Below are 20,644 nucleotides of genomic sequence, written 5' to 3' on the forward strand. Positions count from 1 at the left end.
CCCCTCCATGCTGACATTATGATATTATCGTACTCTGTATGATTCTGATTTGTATCTCTGTGTAAATACTGATCTCTCCTCTCAGAATGCCCTTCTCTCTCCTCGTCTGCCTAGGAAACTTTGGTCACTCTCTAAAACTCATGTCGGTGTTGCCTTCTCTGAACTCTGTGGTGCTGCCTTGAGACAAAGTATTTTCTGGGACCTCTGTGCTGTCATCCCCTTGTGCATCCCACTCCATTGAACTTCTCATCTGCTGTATCCGGAGAGCAAGGACATTTCCCCCAGGACCCCGTCCTGTGCTTCATAAAGACCAGGTGCTCAGTAAATGATTGTTGATGGAAGCGGACGAATGAGGACTTGGATGCAAGCCAAAGTTGGGCACTGCAGACAGGGCGAGCCACAGAGTGGTGGCTCACTCAGCATAAGTAATGTCAGAGTCCCCGAGACTAGAGAGTCAGATTTGTGGAAAAGGTGATGCATGAGTGCGCACACAAAAATACGGGGAAGTTTGAGGACTGGTAAGATAGAGAGCCCAGTGAGTTCTAAGTTCCATGAGCAAATTATGAAGATTGGGTCTGAACTCAGGGTTAGATGACACCACTTCCTAAGTGATCTGTGTGAAGCCACAGCAGGATAGGGAGGAAAGAGCTCTAGATTTGGAATTGGGGGTTCTAGTGGTGCTGCTGATAATACTGATACTCAGCATCGATAAAGTAACATAACGAAGCAACATAGTCTTTACTGTGGACCAAATACCATTCCAGGTAATTTTCATACGTGAGTCCATTTATCCTTACAATAAGCCCTGTGAGGCAGCTACAGTATCAACTGCTACAGTATCAACTGTTGCCATATGAAGAACTGAGGTCACACAGCTACAAAGGAGTTCTAGACCTGGTTCTGCACTTACTGCTTGAGTGACCTTGGGGCAAGACCAGCCTCCCTGCTCCTCAGTCTCCTTGAAAAAATGGAAAAAATACTGGTGCCTGGCTGGCTTTGTCTGTAGAGCATGTGACTCTTGATCTTGGGGTAGTGAGTTCAAGTCCCTTGTTGGGTGTAAAGACTATTAAAAAAAGAATGGAGGAAGTACCTATTGCATTCAGACTCTGAGGCTTGTTTGGTAGGCTCCACTGAGATAACATGTGCAAGTGGTTTTGGGAAGTATAAAGCACTCCTCAGTACTGTGGAGCCAATGCTGGAGAAGAAGGGAAACTTGCACGGTAATTGTGGTTTAGATATTGGGCTTGTACTTAATGTGTATGCCCCACAACTGTGGGCCACAATTGTATTTCATGGCTCCTTTGGGCTACATCTTTGGTTATATTTAGAATTGGGATTTGAGCTGTTATTAATGAATCAAGAAACCAGTTTTTATTGGAGCCAAGTGTATATATGAATAGTCACTAGAAGCAGATTCTTCGGGCTAACCAGTTCTTCCTTCCTAGTCAGGGAAGTAGTGTGGAAGCAGGGTGGTGGACATTTGCATGGGGGAGAATTACTCTCTCGGGCCCTGAGGAGCAGTGAGACCACTTGAACCGGTGGTAGAGAGGCTGGGTCAGAGAAGAGACCTGTGTCAACTCCCAAGAGCCCAGCTGCCCAGCAGTGACTGCAGGAATCTGTGGGCTGGTGGATGTGACCTATTTTTGCTCAGGTGAGAAATTTGTGGGGAGTTTTAGAAATTGATTTACGTCACCATTGCCTTGATAATGGAGACTGTGTCCAAGAAGGTGGTCCTTTTTGTGGGCATTGGGCCCATGAAGGTGCTGATGCTTAGGCTTGGGATGAGCTGTGCTGAGCCAGGCAGTCGATAGGGAGAGGGGTGAAGGGGATGGAGGAGGTTTATCTCCATGTGCAGCCAAGGAAGAGCAGTGTGGCCCTTCTGAAGCCTGGTGTTAACTAGTATTCTCTGCACATCCTTTGAGCCAAGCAGCCTCCTCCATGAGGCCTGAGCTTGGAGTGCCTCCAGCCTGATAGCTGCCTGGATGGGCCCTGATGCCTGTGTGCATAATTATAGGTCACTGAGCAGAACCACTAGTCAGCTACATCCCTCAAAAATGCCTAATTGTAGGCTACACGTATGAAAATATACAAGAGATTAGACACATGTCATACCTCATTACAAAGAGCAATGGCATGAGTCAGATGTGACTTGGGTGGTTGTTAGTATGTGAGAGCTGCTTGATGAGCTTGCTGGCTGGCCCAGAAGGACGCAGGAGGCCTATTCCCTGTGCTTCCCTTAAGAAGACTGGGCACTTAGGGAAAGGGGAGAGAGTAAACGCTGGGGCCATTGCTTGCTCTTTATATCCGCACTTAGACGTAAATGAGTGTGGCTGCCTAAAGGTGGATCTGATTCCTCTTTGGGAACTGTCTCCAGCACCAGTTTATAAACCACATTAGAAAATGTCACATTTGAGTCCCAGGACCCTTGGCATTTGTGAGTCTTTAACATTCCTGGATTTAACCATTTCTGACACTCCTGAAGTCCTGTGAAGTATAGTAGTTTGTAAATGGTGGATTGTCAACCTTAAAGGTAAAACTTACCTTACCAGCACATGAGGTTTATTCAGGAATAGCAGAGAATTGCAGTTCAAGACAAGCAAGGTATGGCAAAACCACAGGCAATTCCAAAGAACAAAGGAGAGGAATTTTTTTTTTTTTTTTTTTTTTTTTGAGAGAGAGTGTGTGAGTGTGCGTGGGGGTGGGGGTCTGTGTGACGGGGGAAGGGCAGAGGAAGAGAGAATCTTAAGTAGTCTCCATGCCCAGCTCCATCTCACAACCCTGAGATCATGACTTGAGCTGTAATCAAGAGTTGGAGGCTTCACAGACTGAGCTACCCAGGAGCTGGGATGTTCTTTTCTTGAGGGAAAGGGGAAGTTGGGCAGGACTGCTATGACAAAAAGCCTGTTGGAGTCAACTGGGGGTTTCAGAATGTAGTGGCTTTTTATTGGCTCAATTGTGACAGCCTCTTACTGGCTGGGCAGTTGCTGGGGGAGGAGAAAAACCTTCTTTCCTCCTGCTGGGACAGGAAAGTAGCTAAAGTACTGTAGACTTCTGTTGGGCCTACAGTTGTGAGGGCTCCCACTTCTGGCCTCCTGACTCCATTAGGTTTCTTTCTCTTAATTTTCACCCTGAGGTGAGTTTGAACCATGGTGCTGCAAGGACTCAGGAGAGCAGGGTACTTTGTTCCAAGTCATCTCTCTCTGTGCCCAGCGTTGACATATCTGCTGAGCTCTGTAGACCTCCATTCAGAATGATCTTTGCATTTATGAGGAAAGTAAAATGGGTTAGGATAGGGACTCTATTTTTTTTTTTTTAAGATTTTATTTATTTATTTGAAAGACAGAGATTACAAGTAGGCAGAGAGGCAGACAGAGAGAGAGGGGGAAGCAGGCTCCCTGCTGAACAGAGAGCCCAATGCCGGGCTCAATGCCGGGCTCGATCCCAGGACCCTGAGATCATGACCTGAGCCAAAGGCAGAGGCTTTAACCCACTGAGCCACCCAGGCGCCCCTGGATAAGGACTCTTTTTTTTTTTTTTTTTTAATTTTAAAAAGCTTTTTCAGTATGTGGGACACCTGAGTGTCTCAGTCCGTTAAGCCGCTGCCTTTGGCTTAGGTTAGGATCCTAGGGTCCTGGGATCGAGTCCTGTATCGGGCTCCTTGCTCAGCAGAGAGCCTGCTTCTCTCTCCGCCTCTGCCTGCCACTCTGCCTGCTTGTGCTTGCGTGCGCTTTCTCTCTGACAATTAATAAATAAATAAAATCTTTAAAAAAATTGTTTTTTTTTCAGTGTTCCAAGATTTATGGTTTATGTACCACACCCAGTGCTCCATGCAATACATGCCCTCCTTAATACCCACCACCAGGCTCACCCATTCCCCAACCACCCCCCAAACCCTCAGTTTGTTTCTCAGAGTCCACAGGCTCTCACACTTCATCTCCTCCCTCTGATTTCCCCCAATTCACTTTTCCTTTCCTTCTGATGTCCTCCATGTTATTCCTTAGGCTCCATAGGTAAGTGAGACCATATGATAATTGACTTTCTCTTCTTATTTCACTCAGCATAATCTCCTCCAGCCCTGTCCATGTTGATACAAAAGCTGGGTTTTCATCCTTTCTGATGGAGGCATAATATTCCATTGTATGTATGGACCGTATCTTTATCTATTTGTCTTTTGAAGGGCATCTTGTCTCTTTCCATAGTTTGGTGATTGTGGCCATTGCTGCTGTGAACATTGGGGTACAGATGGCCCTTCTTTTCACTACATCTCTATCTTTGGGGTAAATAGCCAGTAGTGCAATTGCAGGGTCATAGGGTAGCTCTATTTTTAATTTTTAATTTCTTTTTAATTTTTTAATTTCTTGAGTAATCTCCACACTGTTTACCAAGTTGGCTGCACCAACTTGCATTCCTGCCAACAGTGTAAGAGGGTTCCCCCTTCTCCACCTTCTCTCCAACACTTGTTGTTTCTTGTCTTGTTAATTTTGGCCATTCTAACTGGTAAGGTGGTTTTTGATTTGAATCTCTCTGATGGCTAATGATGATGAACATTTTTTCATGTGTGTGTTAGCCACTTAGGGAAGTGTCTGTTATATCTTCTGTCCATTTTTGGATGTGACTATCTATTTTTTGAGTGTTGAGTTTGAGGAGTTCTTTATAGATTGTGGATATCAGCCCTTTGTCTGTAGTGTTGTTTGCGAATATCTTCTCCCATTCCGTGGGTTGCCTCTTCGTTTTGTTGACTGTTTCCTTTCCTGTGCAGAAGCTTTTAGGATAAGGACTTTTAATATGAGTCTGTGGAGTAGCTTGTGAACCCCCTAAAAGGAAAACCCTAAAATAGTAGACAGAAACTTATGTTCTTACAAACTTCCCGTGGAAGTTCTTGGGGTTTATTAGATAATCACAGGTCTCTGGGACCTCCAAGTAAACAACTGCTGTACTCTAAAAAGTGGAGATTTGGGGCAGTTTCCATACACATCCCCCTTGATATGAAGTTTCTCCAGTACACTGGCAGTTACTGTTTATTCTGACCTAAGATGGTTTTCTCTAGTTCGTGGGGTTTTTTTGGTCATATGGCTCTGAATGAGTTAGCACCCTTGAAGAATGCAAATTTTCCTTCAGAGAAAATTCAAATCATGTTCCAAAGCCTCTGAGGGAAGTTTCCAAATGGGAGTTTCAGAAATGTTTTGAGAATGTATTGGAATAAACATTCAAGCCCCTAAGGACTACTTTGAAAAGGAGAATGTTTGGTATATCGTGAGTCTGTGTATCATGATTGTTAAATAATCTGCTTCATTACCTGTAGTTATAACTCTCTTGCCCTTAACGGTTGGAACCAAGCCTACAGCCCTAGCACAAGCTAGACAAAGATGATCTTGGAATTATTTCTTTGAAAATCGGTCAGTAATAACTATGTTGTCATTCAGATGTCCTCTAGCAGGATAAATGCCCAAGGTCGATGGGGAAATTATAAGCTCCTTAAGAGAAGTGAAGGCATCTGAAAATACCTCATGTTACCTAGCTGGACCATACTTACCTACTGCTGGACTAAGGGAGCCTGGGTTCACACAGGAGCCTACTTTGTCTGGTGGTGGTGGGGATAGGGGCGCTTTAATAAATACCCAGCCAGTTGCTCTGGTCTGGTCTGGTCCAGCACACTGTTGTCTCTGCATGAGGCCTCTCCCTAGCTCAGAAGGCAGTTTCTAAGCTTGTTAGTAACAGTAGAGGTGGTAGGTAGGGTTCATCTGTGGCCTTTGGGGTCCTCTTTCCTCCCAGTTTCCATTTTTTTAGTCATCTCTAAAACCAAGGAATCTCAATAGGGAAGGGACCCTACATGTCCTCTGTGCTAAACTACAAAGCAGGGGGAAAGGGGAAATAGACTAACCTTTTCTCCCTCATTCACGCGTTATTCCCCAGCATTTTAATTGAGTGGCATGGATTAAAAAAATACCTTTCGAAAGAGAGAGCCCTTGTGAACAGACCATTGTTTATAGCTTCATTTGCTCATTTATTTGACAACTATTAATAAACACCTACTGTGTGCTATTTACCCTAAGTTCTGGGATATACTACAGTGAACAAGACAGTCCTTGTCCTCAAGAGCATAGTCTCAATGAAGAAATTGGGAATTAGAAAGAACTTATAGTCTTTAATTGCAATTTAGGAATAAAAAATTCTCCCTCATTTTGTCCATTCTAGATCTTCTCATGTCTGAGTTCTCTTTGGGGGCCATAGAAAACACATATAATCCCTTTTTCACATGAGAGCCTTTCAGAATTCTCAAGGCAATTACCCGCTTCCTCCATCCCGTCTTGTCTTCTCCAGGGTAAACATTCTCCATTCCTTTAGTCATTTCTCCCGTGACATGCCTCTGAGTGCCCCCTCCATCCTAGTCGCTATCCTCAGGATTCGGTCCAAACCAAGTCTGTCCCTTTGACAGCGTGGAGTCCAGAACTCAACACAGTATCCCAAACATTAAGTTCCAGAGACCATTCCAGCCTGGAGCCTTTCTGCATTTCCACTTTTCTCTGCTTGCTCTGTGCCCGGGTGACGGGTGATGGGAAGAGAAGGTCCTGGACTTGGCCAGACTGAGAACATCTTCATATTTGGCTGGCTAATCTAAAAGTGAAAACTCCTTTCTTTTGTCTCCTTTCTGCCTTCACCCCTCACCCCTACCGCTCTCCAGTTGATATAGACAGTCTGCATACAGCCTACAGCCTTGCTGCCAGCAGTTTGCCTTTCCTTTTCTGAGTCACTGCTCTTCATTTCCAGGGAAATTAGCATGAAAAAGCAAATTCCAGTTCTGTAACTTTATTCTGTTCCAGCCCTTTGTCCCATTCTGTATCCCAGCACCGCACCCCAAAGGACAAAAGTTGAATCTTGTGACATCACCCTGGTTAGCTATTGTATCAACTGTAGTGATGTCACCAACTGAGGATTATGACTTCAGGGAAGAATGGAGGGAGGGAGTAGAGCAAGCAAGACTCCTTGGGAACAAAGGAGTTATTTTCATGCAAATCTTCACCCAGAAAGCCCAGCTGGCCTTTCTGTGGATGGGCTGTCTGTCAGTGAAGCCCTCACTCAGATTCCCATTGCTCCCTCTCTCTGTGGATTAATGGTTTGATTTGTGGACGTTGCCCAAGTCCGAGCATGTGTGGAAGTCCCCTGCCGGCCTGGCTGGCTTCTGGGCTGGCTTTGGGGTTTGTTCACGAGGTCAGTGCTGAATAGAGGTTTTTAGGGAGGGAATTCAGAGGAGATCCTGGGAGTCTGGGGTGAAGCTGGCACAGATGTGCCCTGGCTCTTAGCTGAGAGGGAGCTGGAGTGCAACCACTTCTCTTCAGGCATGGAATGGGGTGGGGGTGGGGAGCAGCTGTTCTGTCAGCCGCTGTGTGCCCAAGTGTGCCCTCCATAGACCTGAGTGTTTGCTGCCTGCCTCCTGGGACCAGGTTGGGCCTGCCCTGGGAACTCCTTCTTGGCTCCTTGATGCAGAGACGTAAAAACACCTGCTGCCGAGCTTCCCAGACTTTCTCAGTTCCTGGGCCCTTAGCGTTTCAGTAATGTTTTTCACAGTGTCCTTAGGCCAAAAGAAACACCTAAGCTTCATTTGTGAAGTATTTAGGTCTAAACCATGTAGTAAGAGCTTATATCCTAACAACTGAGTAGTCATTTGAAAAAAATTATACACATAAATTGAAAGGAAAAATATTTGTATTTTCATGCTTAAATTATCACAGTTACTAATTAATGGGATGGACTGGGCCCTATACAACATCTCTCTTCTTTGTATGGGGACAGATGGAGGCTATGCTTGCAATGAACATAGCATACTGTAGGAACTTGTAGAATCACTATGTTGTACACTTGAAATGCAACATTTTACTATAGTAAAAAAAAAAAAAGGACATATTGGAATTAGAGTGAGTATTGCCATCCTCATTTCCTGTTCTATATTGCTTTGCACAGGGAACTTGCTTTTTGTCACTGTGATTGCTGACAAGCCAGTTTCGCAAAGCAATGACATCACTGAAAAGAATGTAGTGCAATCTGATGTTAAAAGTGTGAACTTGTGGGATGTCCAACAAATGTTAAATACTGCTCTGTTCCCCTCAAAGAATTAAAATATTTTGCAGCACTCCTGTGAGTTCATTGTAGTGCTCTAGGGTCCCACAGCACACAGTTTGAGAACCACAGACCTGCAATCAACAAGTAGCACTTGCTTTGTTTAAAGGAGGAAAAAGAGGCAAATTCTGTCCTCATAATAACTCTGAAAGAAATTGGACAGATGGGTGGACAGAGTCCCCATACCTGCTGTCTCTGCTCCAGTGTGACTGCATTTTTGGGGGAAGGCCTTTCTTTGACCAGGGTCTGTGTTTGTGAGAGCTTCCATCTCTCCATCTCTAGGTGGGGAAGAATGATGAAGAGAAAAGGTCTAAAGAGCAGCACTAGAGGATATTTATGATTTTTCTGATATTTCTGATATTTATTTTGTGTTGATTCCAGGTCCTCTGAACTAAATGGCTTAAAGAAAAATGAGGTTTTAACATCAAGAGTTTGAGGGGGGCCATATGTGGGACCTCTGCTAATATCCTTTTCTAACTCTATCCAGATAAGCTGGGCTGCAGGGGTATATTTGGGATGGAGGATGGCTTCCTGACACAAGAGATGGCAAATACCAAGGGACAGACATGCTCTGGTATCAATTATAGAACTCGGTGCCAAACTCTCTAGACTCCGGTGTCTGCCACTTTCTGTGAAACCCTGGGCAAATTTCTTAACCTGAGCCTCAGTCTTCATCCGTAAAATAGAGATACTGACAGCTAGGTTAAATGAGACAAATGCATGGGATGCCTGGGTGGCTCAGTCAGTTAAGTGTCTGACTTGGGCTCAGGTCTTGATCTCAGGGTCCTAGGATTGAGCCAAGGGTCAGGCTTCCTACTCAGCAGGGAGCCTGCTTCTCCCTCTCCCCTCAACCCTCCCCCAACTTGTGCTCTGTCTCTCTCTCTCTGTTAAATAAATAAATAAAATCTTCAACAACAACAAAAAAGAGATAAATGCATGCATGGAACCAGCAGAGCCTGACAGTATGTGGGTACTTTCTTCTACTACCTTCCAAAATTGAGAAAGGGCTGTTCTCCAAAGGGAAATTCAACCCTATAGATCTGGCCAAGATCTGTAGTATGAGAGTGACTCTGTTTCTTCTTGATAACTTAGTATATCTAGTGTTCCCAGATCTGCTGAGCCCTGTAACCTGTGTACCCACTATGTAGGTCCCTTTCTTACTCTCTAAGTGGCATTTTAAAAATGAACAGAGTTCTTGGGGTGCCCGGATGGTTCAGTCCTTAAGTGTCTGCCTTCGGCTCAGGTCATGATCTTGGAGTCCTGGGATCGAGCCCCACATCAGGCTCTCTACTCTGTTAGGAAGACTGCTTCTCCCTCTCCCACTCCCTCTGCTTGTGTTCCCTCTTGCTGTCTCTCTATCAAATAAATAAATAAAATCTTAAACAAACATAAAATGAACAGAGTTCTTATTTAATGTAGCTGAATTTATCAGTGTTTTTCCTTAGTTATCATTTTTTGAGTCCTGTTGAAGAAATCTCAGCCTACTCCCAACGTCTGTCTCCTTGGCTTTTGCTTGAGGTTTTTCTTCTGCTTTCAGTGTTCCTCTTCTGCCGCCTTTATCTTTCCCAAGGCCTGCAAGACTCAGCCCAGTGTCACTCCCTGTCTCCTCCGGAAGCCCTCCCTGAAATCCATTCTGTCCACCTGATTAGGTGTCTTTCTCCTTGCTCTCAGAGCTCTTTGTTCATACTACTTTCACAGTTCTTGTTACATTGTACCAAATCCTTTTCAGTCTAACTGGGGCAGGATGGCTTGCTGCTCAGGGGCAAGGGTAAAGCACAGTAGCATGGGGCTTGGCTGGGAAGATGTTCTCAAGGGGTTCCAACAAGTAAATGAATGAAAGCCTTGGATGCCCACACCTGTCCTTTGCTCTGCTTTTCTGACAGTATTTCCCATCCTTCCTCAACCTGTTTCCTCTTTTGATGAGCATAAAGATCTTGTGGGCAGATTGTGAATCCCTTAGCGAGTATATTCCTGATTGAGAGTTAACTACATTACAGTGCCTCAGACAGGGCTGATGAGTTGTATCCAAAACAGTAGACATCAGAAAAGGAAGGTCCTGTAATTCTTTAAGATCCACAGAAAGGACGCTTGCATTTTACAATTGGGAAATCATTGTAATCTTTGCAGAGAGCAATTTCAGGTGAGTTTTTGGGCTGAAGCCACCCCTGGGCTGAATCTTTTGGCCAGTCAGAAGACTGTCCCCTTTTGGGTTTTCTGAGTGGGTATGATTTTTGCAGGTAGGTCAGACTGAACTGGGAAGGCTGGTGTGGTTGGAAGATGGGCCTGGATAACAGAGCCCAAAGCTGTTAACCCTGCCCAGGGAGGGTCACTCTAAACTGGTGGCAAATCTTTTGTCATTCAAGAAATATTTACTGAGGAGCTGTTTTGTAGCCACTGATGATACAGCTGTGAACAAAACACAAAAATCCTGGGCGCCTGGGTGGCTCAGTGGGGTAAGCCTCTGCCTTACCCCACAGGCCCCACAGGTCATGATCTCAGGGTCCTGGGATCGAGTCCCGTATCAGGCTCTCTGCTCAGCAGGGAACCTGCTTCCTCCTCTTGCTCTCTGCCTGCCTCTCTGTCTACTTGTGATCTTTGTCTGTCAAATAAATAAATAAAATCTTTAAAACGCGCACACACACACACACACACACACACACACACAAATCCTTAGCTTATATAAGCATAATGAGTGGGAAAGAAAAGTAGACCATAAATGACATGGAGAAAAATAGAGCAGAAAGTGGGGAATAGGAGTGCTGAGGGACAGTACTTTGTTTTTCTGTTTTTTTAAAATTTTATTTTAAGATTTATTTATTTGAGAAAGAGAGAGAAAGAGCACTCATGCAAGAGATCATTGGAGTGGAATGGGGAGTAGGAGAGGGAGAGAAAGAATCTCAAGCAGACTCCCTGCATGAGTGTGGAGCCTGATGGAGGGCTCCATGTGGGGCTTAGTCTCATGACCCTGAGATCATGACCTGAGCTGAAATCAAGAGTCTGATGCTTAGCCCACTGAGCCACTCAGCTGGCCCCGTTTTTGTTTTTGTTTTTTTAATTTTATTTTTAAGTAATCTTCACACCTGGACTCAAACTCACAACCCCAGATCAAGAGCTGCACATTCTACTGACTGAGCTAGCCAGGTGCCTTGAGGAAGGATTTTTGGTAAGAATTTTGTTAATATTAATTTTTTACAATGTGGTCAGGGAGGTCCTCACTAAGAAGGTGGCATCTGACCAAAGTCCAGGAGGAAGAGGGAGCAGGCTTTCTCAGGGGTCTGCCCTAGTTACAGGGCATGGCAGGTAAGAAGGCCCTGAGGTAGCACTGTGCCTCATATGTTTGAGGAAGTAATAAGGGGACAGTGGGACTGGTTGGAAAGAGTAAGGGGAAGAGTAGTTGAAGTTAGGTCAAAGAAATCATGGGGCCTCAGCTGATCAGGGCCTTGTGAGTCATTGTAAAGACTTTACTTGGAGTGATTGGGAGCCCTTTCAAGGTTTTCAGCAGAGAAGTGACAATATCTGCACTAACGCCAGTGGTAGTTTATTGAGGGTGTATTGTGTTAGTTTCCATTTTCTCAGTGAAACAGGAAGCAAAATCAGCTAGAAGAATAAGGACAAGGAAAAAATTTGAAGGCTGAGAGTTGGAGGAAATGGAAAACCATTGCCTAGAGACCTCAGATGTGTTCCTCTTGGTTCTGAGTACCCTCTGTTTTTTGTAGATGGCCTCTTGTTGGTCTCCATATTCTCTTTATAGAGGTGGGGTCTTCTCCCCATGCTACAGATAGGAGAATGGCAATATTGAGACTTGCCCAGTTGCCTTCTGGGAAAGTTGGCCTGTGGATGGTGTGTTTTTCAGAGCAGGGAGGCATCTTGCCATCAGTCAGGTTGAGTTCAGCTAGATTGGAGAACGTGGGAGGGGTGAGAAGGTCGTCAAGATTCAGGATCTGGAAAGGCTTCAGAAAGTTGACATTTGAACCAAATATTTAAGAAAGAATGGGGGAGGAGGACATCAAGACAGAAGGAATTGGTTGAACAAAACCAATGAACGTTCCTGGTGTGCAGGAAATGGCAACTAGTCTGCTGTGGCTGGCTGGAGGGAAGGCACTGTTATGAGGTAAGGGTGCAGCCTTTGAGTCAGCATCATGATGATGGACCCATAGGTTCCTCTCACCAAAGTGAAAGAGGGCAGTGGTTAGCCCCCAGGAGCTGGGCTCCTTGTGGGGCAAGGCTCTGTTCTACTTGCTTTTTCCACATTTGCCAAGTCATTGGACAGAGTAGGCTCCGTTGTCCTGGCAGAGTTGGGTTCAGCTGCTTGCTGAGAGGCTGAGTTTGCAGACTGTGTCTGGGTTTTTAAAACTATCTTGGAAGCCACCAGATTTCCTTTGGCCTGGAATTGCCTCACAAGCCCTCACCCCTTTTCAGGCTTTCAGGAAACATTTAAACCCAGCTTTCAGCCTCCACACAATCTGTACTGAAGTGGAGAAGGACCATCTGGCAGGAAAAAGGACAAAATGGTTGAGGTTGAAAACCCAAACTTATAGGCCTCTTTGAAGAGGAGGGTTGGGAAAGAGGATGTGGGAGTGATAAATGGACAGTGAAGAGATGGAAAGAGCTTAATTTTTTTCTGATTATTATTCAACAACAACAGGGAAAAAAAACAAAACAAAACATCTTTTCCCGCAGCTGGTTGAGAGGATTTCAGTCTCATAAGGGACCTGTAAAAACAAACCAGATCTCAGTTCCTTTCCACTTGACCAGGCTCATAATCCCCTTGACATTTTTGCTTGAAGGGCTTTTTGGACCTACAAACCCAGAACCTGGGGCTGGAGTGGGGGAAGCTCTAAGGTATAAGTTATGTAGAAATAGTAACAGAGAAACAGGGTCTGGCATTTTGGAGGGAAGCATGGGATAGAGTGGAGAAAATCCTTCCTGACTCCCGTTCTGAAGCTTCTATTGCCCACCCAGCCAGCCTCCGAGCCCACTTTGTCCCCTTTCCCTTGGAAACCCTTGCTTTTAGGCACAGCAGAGCCAAAGATAGGTTGTGCGCAGATGAGCAGTGAGAAATGAATTGGGAATGGAGGGGTGGAGAAGGGGGATGAAGGAGGAGAAACCCATTTGAATGAGATGAAAGCAGGTTTCCCAGGAACAGCCTCTTCTTGTGGGTATGTTGGATGAGAACCTGTAACTGCAGCCCCGCTCCAGAAGGTAATAGTGACCGTTGTGAGAGGATTGACTGAAAGCTCCAAGGTGGACAACATCAGCTGAGGGATGGAAGGAGGAAAAGGCCTGCCATTGACAGTCCGACGGGGTGGCAGCCACAGTTGGAAAACTCCCTTTTCACAGTTTTATAGCAGCTGTGACTTTGGGAAGAGAAGGAGTGCCCTTTAAAGGATACGGCCAGTATGGAATTTCTAGGACCCCTTATCACCGTTGCTTTCAACTCTTTAGGGATCCTCTTTTGTCATCAGTTAAAAAGTCAGTTAACATTAAGTTGAGGACCTAGGGAAGAGCTAGCTAAAGCTGCCCTCTAGCTTTCTCAGCCAGGTGGGGACAGAGGGGGCCAGCATGGCAGGAGAGCGGTGTGGCTGAACATCCTAGGAATCCCAAACAGCAGAGGCTGAGCCCATGAGCTGTTAGTCCAGGCAGAGCCAGGAAAGGGAGTACACAGCCCTTAGCCCAAGGCCAGAACATCTGCTAGAGAGAAGGGAAGACTCAAACACTCACACGTTTGAGAACTCTGGTTTGAGTGGTTAAACCACTTTGGGTGGTTAAAAGGAACTCATTCTAGTGATGACCCTCCTGGAAGCTGGTAGTGCCAGTGTTGCTTGCTGGGACTTTTGAAGGGGGGAAATTAAAGACCTAAGCCCTCCTCTGGGGGAGCTGCTGGTCTGTCTATTCCTTTTCTTGGCCAAGGACCTGCAATGATGAAAGGTTGCAGGAGGGAGTCAGTAAGAGGGGAAGGAGGGTTTGAGCAGGTGTTCCCTGGGCGGGGGGCGGGGGTGTGCTGACGTCACCATGGTGAGACCACAACTGTATGGAGCTGTGCATTCTCTAGGGTCTCAGTGCACACATAGAGCTCTGTTCCCTTTCCCACCTCTTCCTTCCCTCCAGGCTGTCCACAGGGGAGATTGCTTAAGAAATTAGTGAAATGCAGTTAGCAGAAATTCTCTGATATGGTTTAGAGGTTTCCTTTGTCGGATATCTTGACTTCTTACCTGGACCAGTAAAGTGGAGTGCTTGGCAGGGTCTGTGTTTCCTCTACAGGGCAACTTTAACTCCAGCAGAATGGGACTCTTCCATCCAAGTGCTGCTGTTTGTTTCTCATCACCAAATGCTGGTTCAAATGTCTCCTCCTTCAGGGGCAAGATGTCTTATCACGTCCACAGTTAGGCCCATTGGGAAAGTCTCTCACAGACCTTTAGAAGTATCACCTAAACAAGGGGGAACTTTTTTTTTTTTTGTCTAGGGTAGGAAGATTTATTCTTAGAGGTTGGGCATCCCTTGGAAGGCATGCCCTTCAGAGCCTGACCTGATGGATCTCTTTCTGGACCTTTAGGAGAGCATTTATGGTCATGGGATTGGATTATAGGGAGAAGGAGTGGGAGAGAGAGAGTTGCAAGATGAAGGCTGGCCCAGGCTAAAGCTAGGAGCCTTCCAGAGGTCTTTCTTCCAGTGGCAGTGAGGAGAATAGAAGGGAAGGGGGGGTTCAAATGGCTCAGAGGTGGTGTGCCCTGCACTGAAATAGCCTCCTCTTCCCTGCACTACGTAGGCCTGGCTCTCCAGAGACTTCGTGTAGCTGCTCCACTGGAAGCATGTTCCTGGTACAGTGCCTCTTAACCCTCACCTGCTGGGACTTAGTCTAGGGCTACAGCACTCACCTGCTGATGGAGAGTCAGCTGGCCAGTGGCAGGCACCAGGTGGGGAGGGACAGCCATAAGTTGGAGAGAGCTTGCTGCATCTAAGTGGGCCCCTTTTACTCAGTCTAGTCAGCTGTGGCCACGCAGAAATGCAGAGAGTGACATCAGATTTTCTAATTTTTCAAGAGAAAGGCCAGTCTGACTTTTTATTTGTATTTTATTTGTATCTCCCCACTTTTTAAAATGTTTGGTAATTAATTCAAATTTCTTAAAAATAAAGGGAAGGCCGGATGAGACCTATTTTTGCTTTTATAAAACATCAGCAATGTCTTCAGGTATAAACTCTTTCTCCTAGGAGTCGAAAGTGAGGAGAAAGTGCAGAAGGCAGATGTTAGCTACCAGAGGTGGGTGGCAGGAAGAGTTGCTCTGAGATACAGGAGCATTGAGCAGCAGAAAATTGAGGAACTGTTTAGAGGAGACATTGATAATGCTTTCACCGGACCTCATGTTGGACCTGCTCTCTGTCGTTGAAGGTCGGTGGTTCCTGTGCAGGTTGGAAGAAGCTGAGGGGTGGGAGGAGGATAAGGGACTAAATGAATATCCATCTTTTATTTGCTTGCAGCTGGGAAACCTTAGGAAGATGGTCAGTAGTCACCTTTGTACCTTTCCAAGTCCTCAGAAAGCAGTAGGACACAAGCTTTCACCCTTAGAGGTATATAAACTAGCTTAAAATGCAAATTCCTAGGCCCTATTCCTATAGATTTCCATTCAGGAGGTAGAGGTGGGGCCTGGGACTGTATTTTTAATAAGTGCCCCTTTGATGTGAAGGAGGGTAAGTAGATAGTGGAGTCAGACAGAGCTGTGCCCACATTCCTGCCCTGTTCGTTCACTAGGTGAGTGATCTTGGGCCATTCAATCTCTCTGAACCTAAATTTCCTGATTAGAAAACTTGTCCTGGAGAGTAGTGAGAGCTGAATTAGAAGATGATTAGAGGTAATACAGAGTCCTGGCTCCAAGCTGGGGCACTGGTGCAGGCTACCTGGCTCAAATTCCTGCTGGGCCACTTTCTAGCCTAGTGACTCAAGGCAAGCTGTTTAAGTGCTCTGTACCTTGATTTCCTTGGTAACACGTAAATAATAATAGTATCTACTTCTTAGGGTTGTTCCTAGGATGAAGTGATTTAATACATGTGAAGTGCTTATAACTTCAGCTGTTACAGAAAGAATTTAGGAACATGTCTTAATAAATGTACCTTTGCCTTTCCCGAGGTCCTCTAACATATGTAACAAATAGGTTAAGGCCTACTTCAAATGTCACCTCCCTATAAGGCATTCCTGGGGTCCAGTTTTTACCTGACTCTTCTCCCTTTATAGTTATATCTTCCGAGGGCAGAGACTGTGTCTGAATGTTTTTATATCCTTGTGCCTTTGCACAGTGCTTGCATAAGCAAATGGATTGAGTGACAGTAGTAACAGGGAGTTTAAAGATGACTTAAGGCCAGGAATGGACTGGTTGTTTTCCAAATACCTCGAGCAGCATGACCTGGAAGAAAAACCATTTATTAAGCTTCTGTGCCAGGCAATCACATGAGGTAGGTCATATTATTATTATTGCTCTTAGGGTGAGAAAGTTGAGTCTTTGAAACTCACTTGTGCAGTGAGTTTTGATCCACTCCTCTTGGTTACCTCTACCAGTTGGTAGAGGCAGGGTTGGAATTAGTTATTTGACCCCAAGTCAGGTGTTCTTCCCGCTGCACCTCAAGTACCTGGGTTGGTGGTTTCTTTGTCTCGTCTCAATGCAGAGTTTGTAGAACAATTTTAGGAGTACCTTATTATAGTCCTTTTTCTGGATAGTCCTGACTCTTCAGATGGTTGTCTATAATTTGTCAGAGTTGGGTTTTTGAGCTACTCATGACTGGTGGTAGATGCTAACTGAACAATTTCATTTTCTAAACATGCAGTTTCTGCCTGGACTTTGCATCGAAGGGCCTGAGAACTAACGAAACAGCCTCTCAGCCCCCTTCTCTGCTCCATTCCCAATGGGTATTTCCTCTACTGGGAGTATCTTCTCTCCCTGCAGCCAGGCTAACTGAGATGTCAGACTGAAAGCCTAGCTGAGGGGCACCTGGGTGGCTCAGTGGGTTAAGCCTTTGCCTTTGGCTCGGGTCATGGTCTCAGGGTCCTGGGATTGAGCCCCACATTAGGCTCTCTGCTCGGCGGTGAGCCTGCTTCCCCCTCTCTCTGCCTGCCTCTCTGCCTGCTTGTGATCTCTCTCTCTTTCTGTCAAGTGAATAAATAAAATCTTTAAAAAAAAAAAAAAAAGCCTAGCTGAGAGCCTGGAGTTGCTCTTAGCGCCCTGGAAGAAGCAGTGTCCTTCAGGAAGCCATCCATGTACAGTGTGCAAGTCTGAGCTTCAGGTGTAAAGGGTTAGCCTGGTCCTTAGTTTCTCAAGCCCCTAGATTATTCCCTGATCTCACAGACCTGGCCTAGAGAGAGCAGGTGGGAGGAAGGATGGCAAGTTGGCATCTCTTTTCTTCTGACAGAATGGGCCTGTCTGGGGTTTTCGGCGGTGCCTGCCCAACGTGCCTGATCTCCAAGGCTACTTTTTTTGAGAATAGCAGCTGTGCTCTTGCAGAAGTGTGATCAAGAATCCTTGCCATGGGCCTCGTAGAAATTTTGATCCACTCCTCTCTTGGTTACCTCTTCCCAGGCTTTTTCTTCTTGGCCCAAACAAATGTCAGAGTCATCTGTATTTTTCCTTCTTACTAAGTTGGCTCTGTGTTCTCATATTCAACTACATGAAAGCATTTCTGAGCAGTGGGCCCACCCTCCTTAGATCGGAAATTCGGGGAAAGAAAGAATATATTTTTTATCATGTTATTTTAATATCTTTCAGTTTCTGGTCTTTCCACAGATCTTCTGCCCTTTCCCTGAGGACTTGCCCTGGAGCTGCTAGAACATGTCTAGTGTTGTTTTGATGGGTTATGATGGTTATTGTGACCATTGTTACCATGGGCACTGTGCTCCCTGAGGACCCTGAGAGCCGGCCTGGGAAAGCTTCCAGAGGCTGCCTCTCTTCTCCTTCTTCTGTTGCACACACAGCCATATGCCAAGCACTTCACTTGGCACTGGGTTGGGGGCAGATAAAGATCTCATGAGAGCCGGTGTGCACAGAGGATCTGGTGGCAGGCTTGACTTCTGCTTATCCTCAGTGTCATCATCATCATTGTCATCATCATCGTCATCATCACTAACATGCTGTATACTTAGGTTTATAAAGATTCCCCGCTCCCCAACAACTAGAGAAAGCTTTTCTCTACTTTGTGAAGGACAAAAGTGAGGCTTAGGTTTGGTTTTCTTGTTACTGAGACCAATCACTTATTCGTACCAAGGTAATAAGTAAGATGGCCTCTAAGAATAAGGTCTTTTAGTGGCTGTAAATAAATCTGTTTAACTTTCCCATCCCAATGCACTTCATTTTTGGGAATGCTTGGTGTATCAATTGTGTTCTTTCTCACATCCACTCTCCAGCGCACTTAAAAGATTTTTTTTGCCCTTAGGTTTTAATGGCTATATTGAGATGTAATTCACATATTATAAAATTCACACATTTCAATTGTTTTTAGTTTATTCACAGAGCTGTGCAACCGTCACCATGATCTAATTCCAGTACTTTTTTTTTCACCTCAAAAAGAAACCCATACTCATTGTAGCCATTCCCTATTCTGCCACTTTCAACTCAACCTAGGCAACCACTAATTTACTTTTTGTCTCTATAGATTTGTCTGTTCTGGACATTTTGTAAAAATGGCACCAGGGTTCTTGCACATTATATAGTGTATCACTACTCATTCCTTTTTATGTCTGAATAATGTTCCATTGTATGGATATACCTTTGTGCTTTCATCCATCAATAGACATTTAGATTGTTTCTACTCTTTGGCTATTATGAATAATGCTGTTATGAACATTTGTATATAGGCATTTTATGGGCACAGTGTTTTTATTTCTCTTGGATATAAACATAAGAGTGGATCATGTGAGGTCATATGGTTACTCTGTACAACTTTTCTGAACGCCGAACTGTTTTCCAAAATGGCTGCACCATTGTACATTCTCACCAGCAATAAATGAAGGTTTCAGTATCTGCACAGCCTTACAAGCATTTGTTTTTATCTGTCTGTTTCATTATAGCCATCCTGGTGGGTGTGAGGTTATATTACTTCATTGTAGTTTGGATTTCTGTTTCCCTGATGACTGGTGATTGTTTCGTAAGCTGACTGGCTGATTTTATATCTTGCCTATTCAAATCCTTTGTCCAGTTTTTAATTGGGTTATTTGTCTTTGTTATTGAATTGAAAGAATTCTTTATACAGTCTGGATACAAGCTCCTTAGCAGATATATGATTTGCAAATAATCCCCCCCCCATTTGTGGGTGTCTTTTCAATTTCTTGGTGGCATTTTTATAGCACAAACATTTTAAATTTTGATATAATGCAGTTTATGTCTTTTTTTGGTGCTGGTCCTTTTGTTATCAGATCTAAGAAACCATTGCCTAATCTCATGATACAAAGATTTACCCCTGTTTTCTTCTAAGCTTTGGTTTTGTAATTTTTTACTCTTACACTTAAGTCGGAGATCCATTTTTACTTATTTATTTTTTTTGTATGGTATAAGGTAAGCATCCTACTTTATTTTTTGCATATGAATATCCAGTTGTCCTAGCATCATTGGTTGAAAAGACTTCTTTCCCTATTGAATAGTCTTGGCATTCTTGTTGAAAACCAATTGACCACGAACGTTTGGGCTTATTTCTGGACTCTCAGTTTTATTCCCTTGATCTCTGTTTCTATTCTTATATCTGTATACACTGTCTTGATTACTGTGGCTTTGTAGTATGTTTTGGAATTAGTCTGAGTTTACTAACTTTATTCTTTTTTTTTCAATATTGTTTTGGCTGTTCTGGATCTCTTGGATTGCCATAAAATTTTAGGACCAATTTGTCAGCTTCTGCAGTTGATGGATATTCTGTTAATTTATAAATCAATTTGGGGAATATTGCCATCTTAACGAACGATTTTGAATTTTCTGATCCATGAACATGGGATGTCTATTTATTTTCATCTTCTTTAATTTCTTTCAATGATGTTTTATAGTTTGCACTATACAAGGCTTACATTTCTTTTGCTAAATTTATTCCCAAGTATTTTTGTAAGTATTCTTAGAAATATTAAGGTTTTTTCCTGCTCTTATTAATGGAATTGTTTTTCTTTTTTTTTTTTTTAAAGATTTTATTTATTTATTTGACAGACAGAGATTACAAATAGGCAGAGAGGCAGGCAGAGAGAGAGGAGGAAGCAGGCTCCCTGCTGAGCAGAGAGCCCGATGTGGGGCTCGATCCCAGGACCCTGGGATCATGACCTGAGCCGAAGGCAGAGGCTTTAACCCACTGAGCCACCCAGGCGCTCCGGAATTGTTTTTCTTGATTTCATTTTCAGATTTTTCATTGCCAGTGGTTGGAAGGAAAATTGATTTTTAAAATATTACTCTGTATCCTGCAAATTTGCCTGACTTTATATATTAGTTTAAGAGTTTTTAATGGATTCCTTTGGATTTTTTTGTGTACATGAGTTTATCATCTGCAAATAAGAGATAATTCTACTTCTTCATTTCCA

General features: G+C 44.3%; 1 protein-coding gene across 8 annotated transcripts in view; it reads left to right on the forward strand.

The window, feature by feature from the left end:
• DENND2B (DENN domain containing 2B) overlaps positions 1–20,644 on the forward strand; it is a 173,270-nt gene that overhangs the window by 99,501 nt on the left and 53,125 nt on the right. The window contains exon 1 of one of the 8 annotated variants that reach the window (XM_004751933.3): positions 7,005–7,209. The exons of the other annotated variants lie outside the window; for them this stretch is intronic. The gene's annotated coding sequence lies outside the window, so the exon portion shown is untranslated. Of the gene's footprint in view, positions 1–7,004; positions 7,210–20,644 lie in introns of those variants that run through there. 8 annotated transcript variants of the gene reach the window in all.

This window comes from Mustela putorius, unplaced genomic scaffold (genome assembly GCF_011764305.1).
Source record: "Mustela putorius furo isolate JIRA1106 unplaced genomic scaffold, ASM1176430v1.1 tig00003859_pilon_pilon_pilon, whole genome shotgun sequence".
In the NCBI taxonomy this organism is placed as follows: Eukaryota; Metazoa; Chordata; class Mammalia; order Carnivora; family Mustelidae; genus Mustela; species Mustela putorius.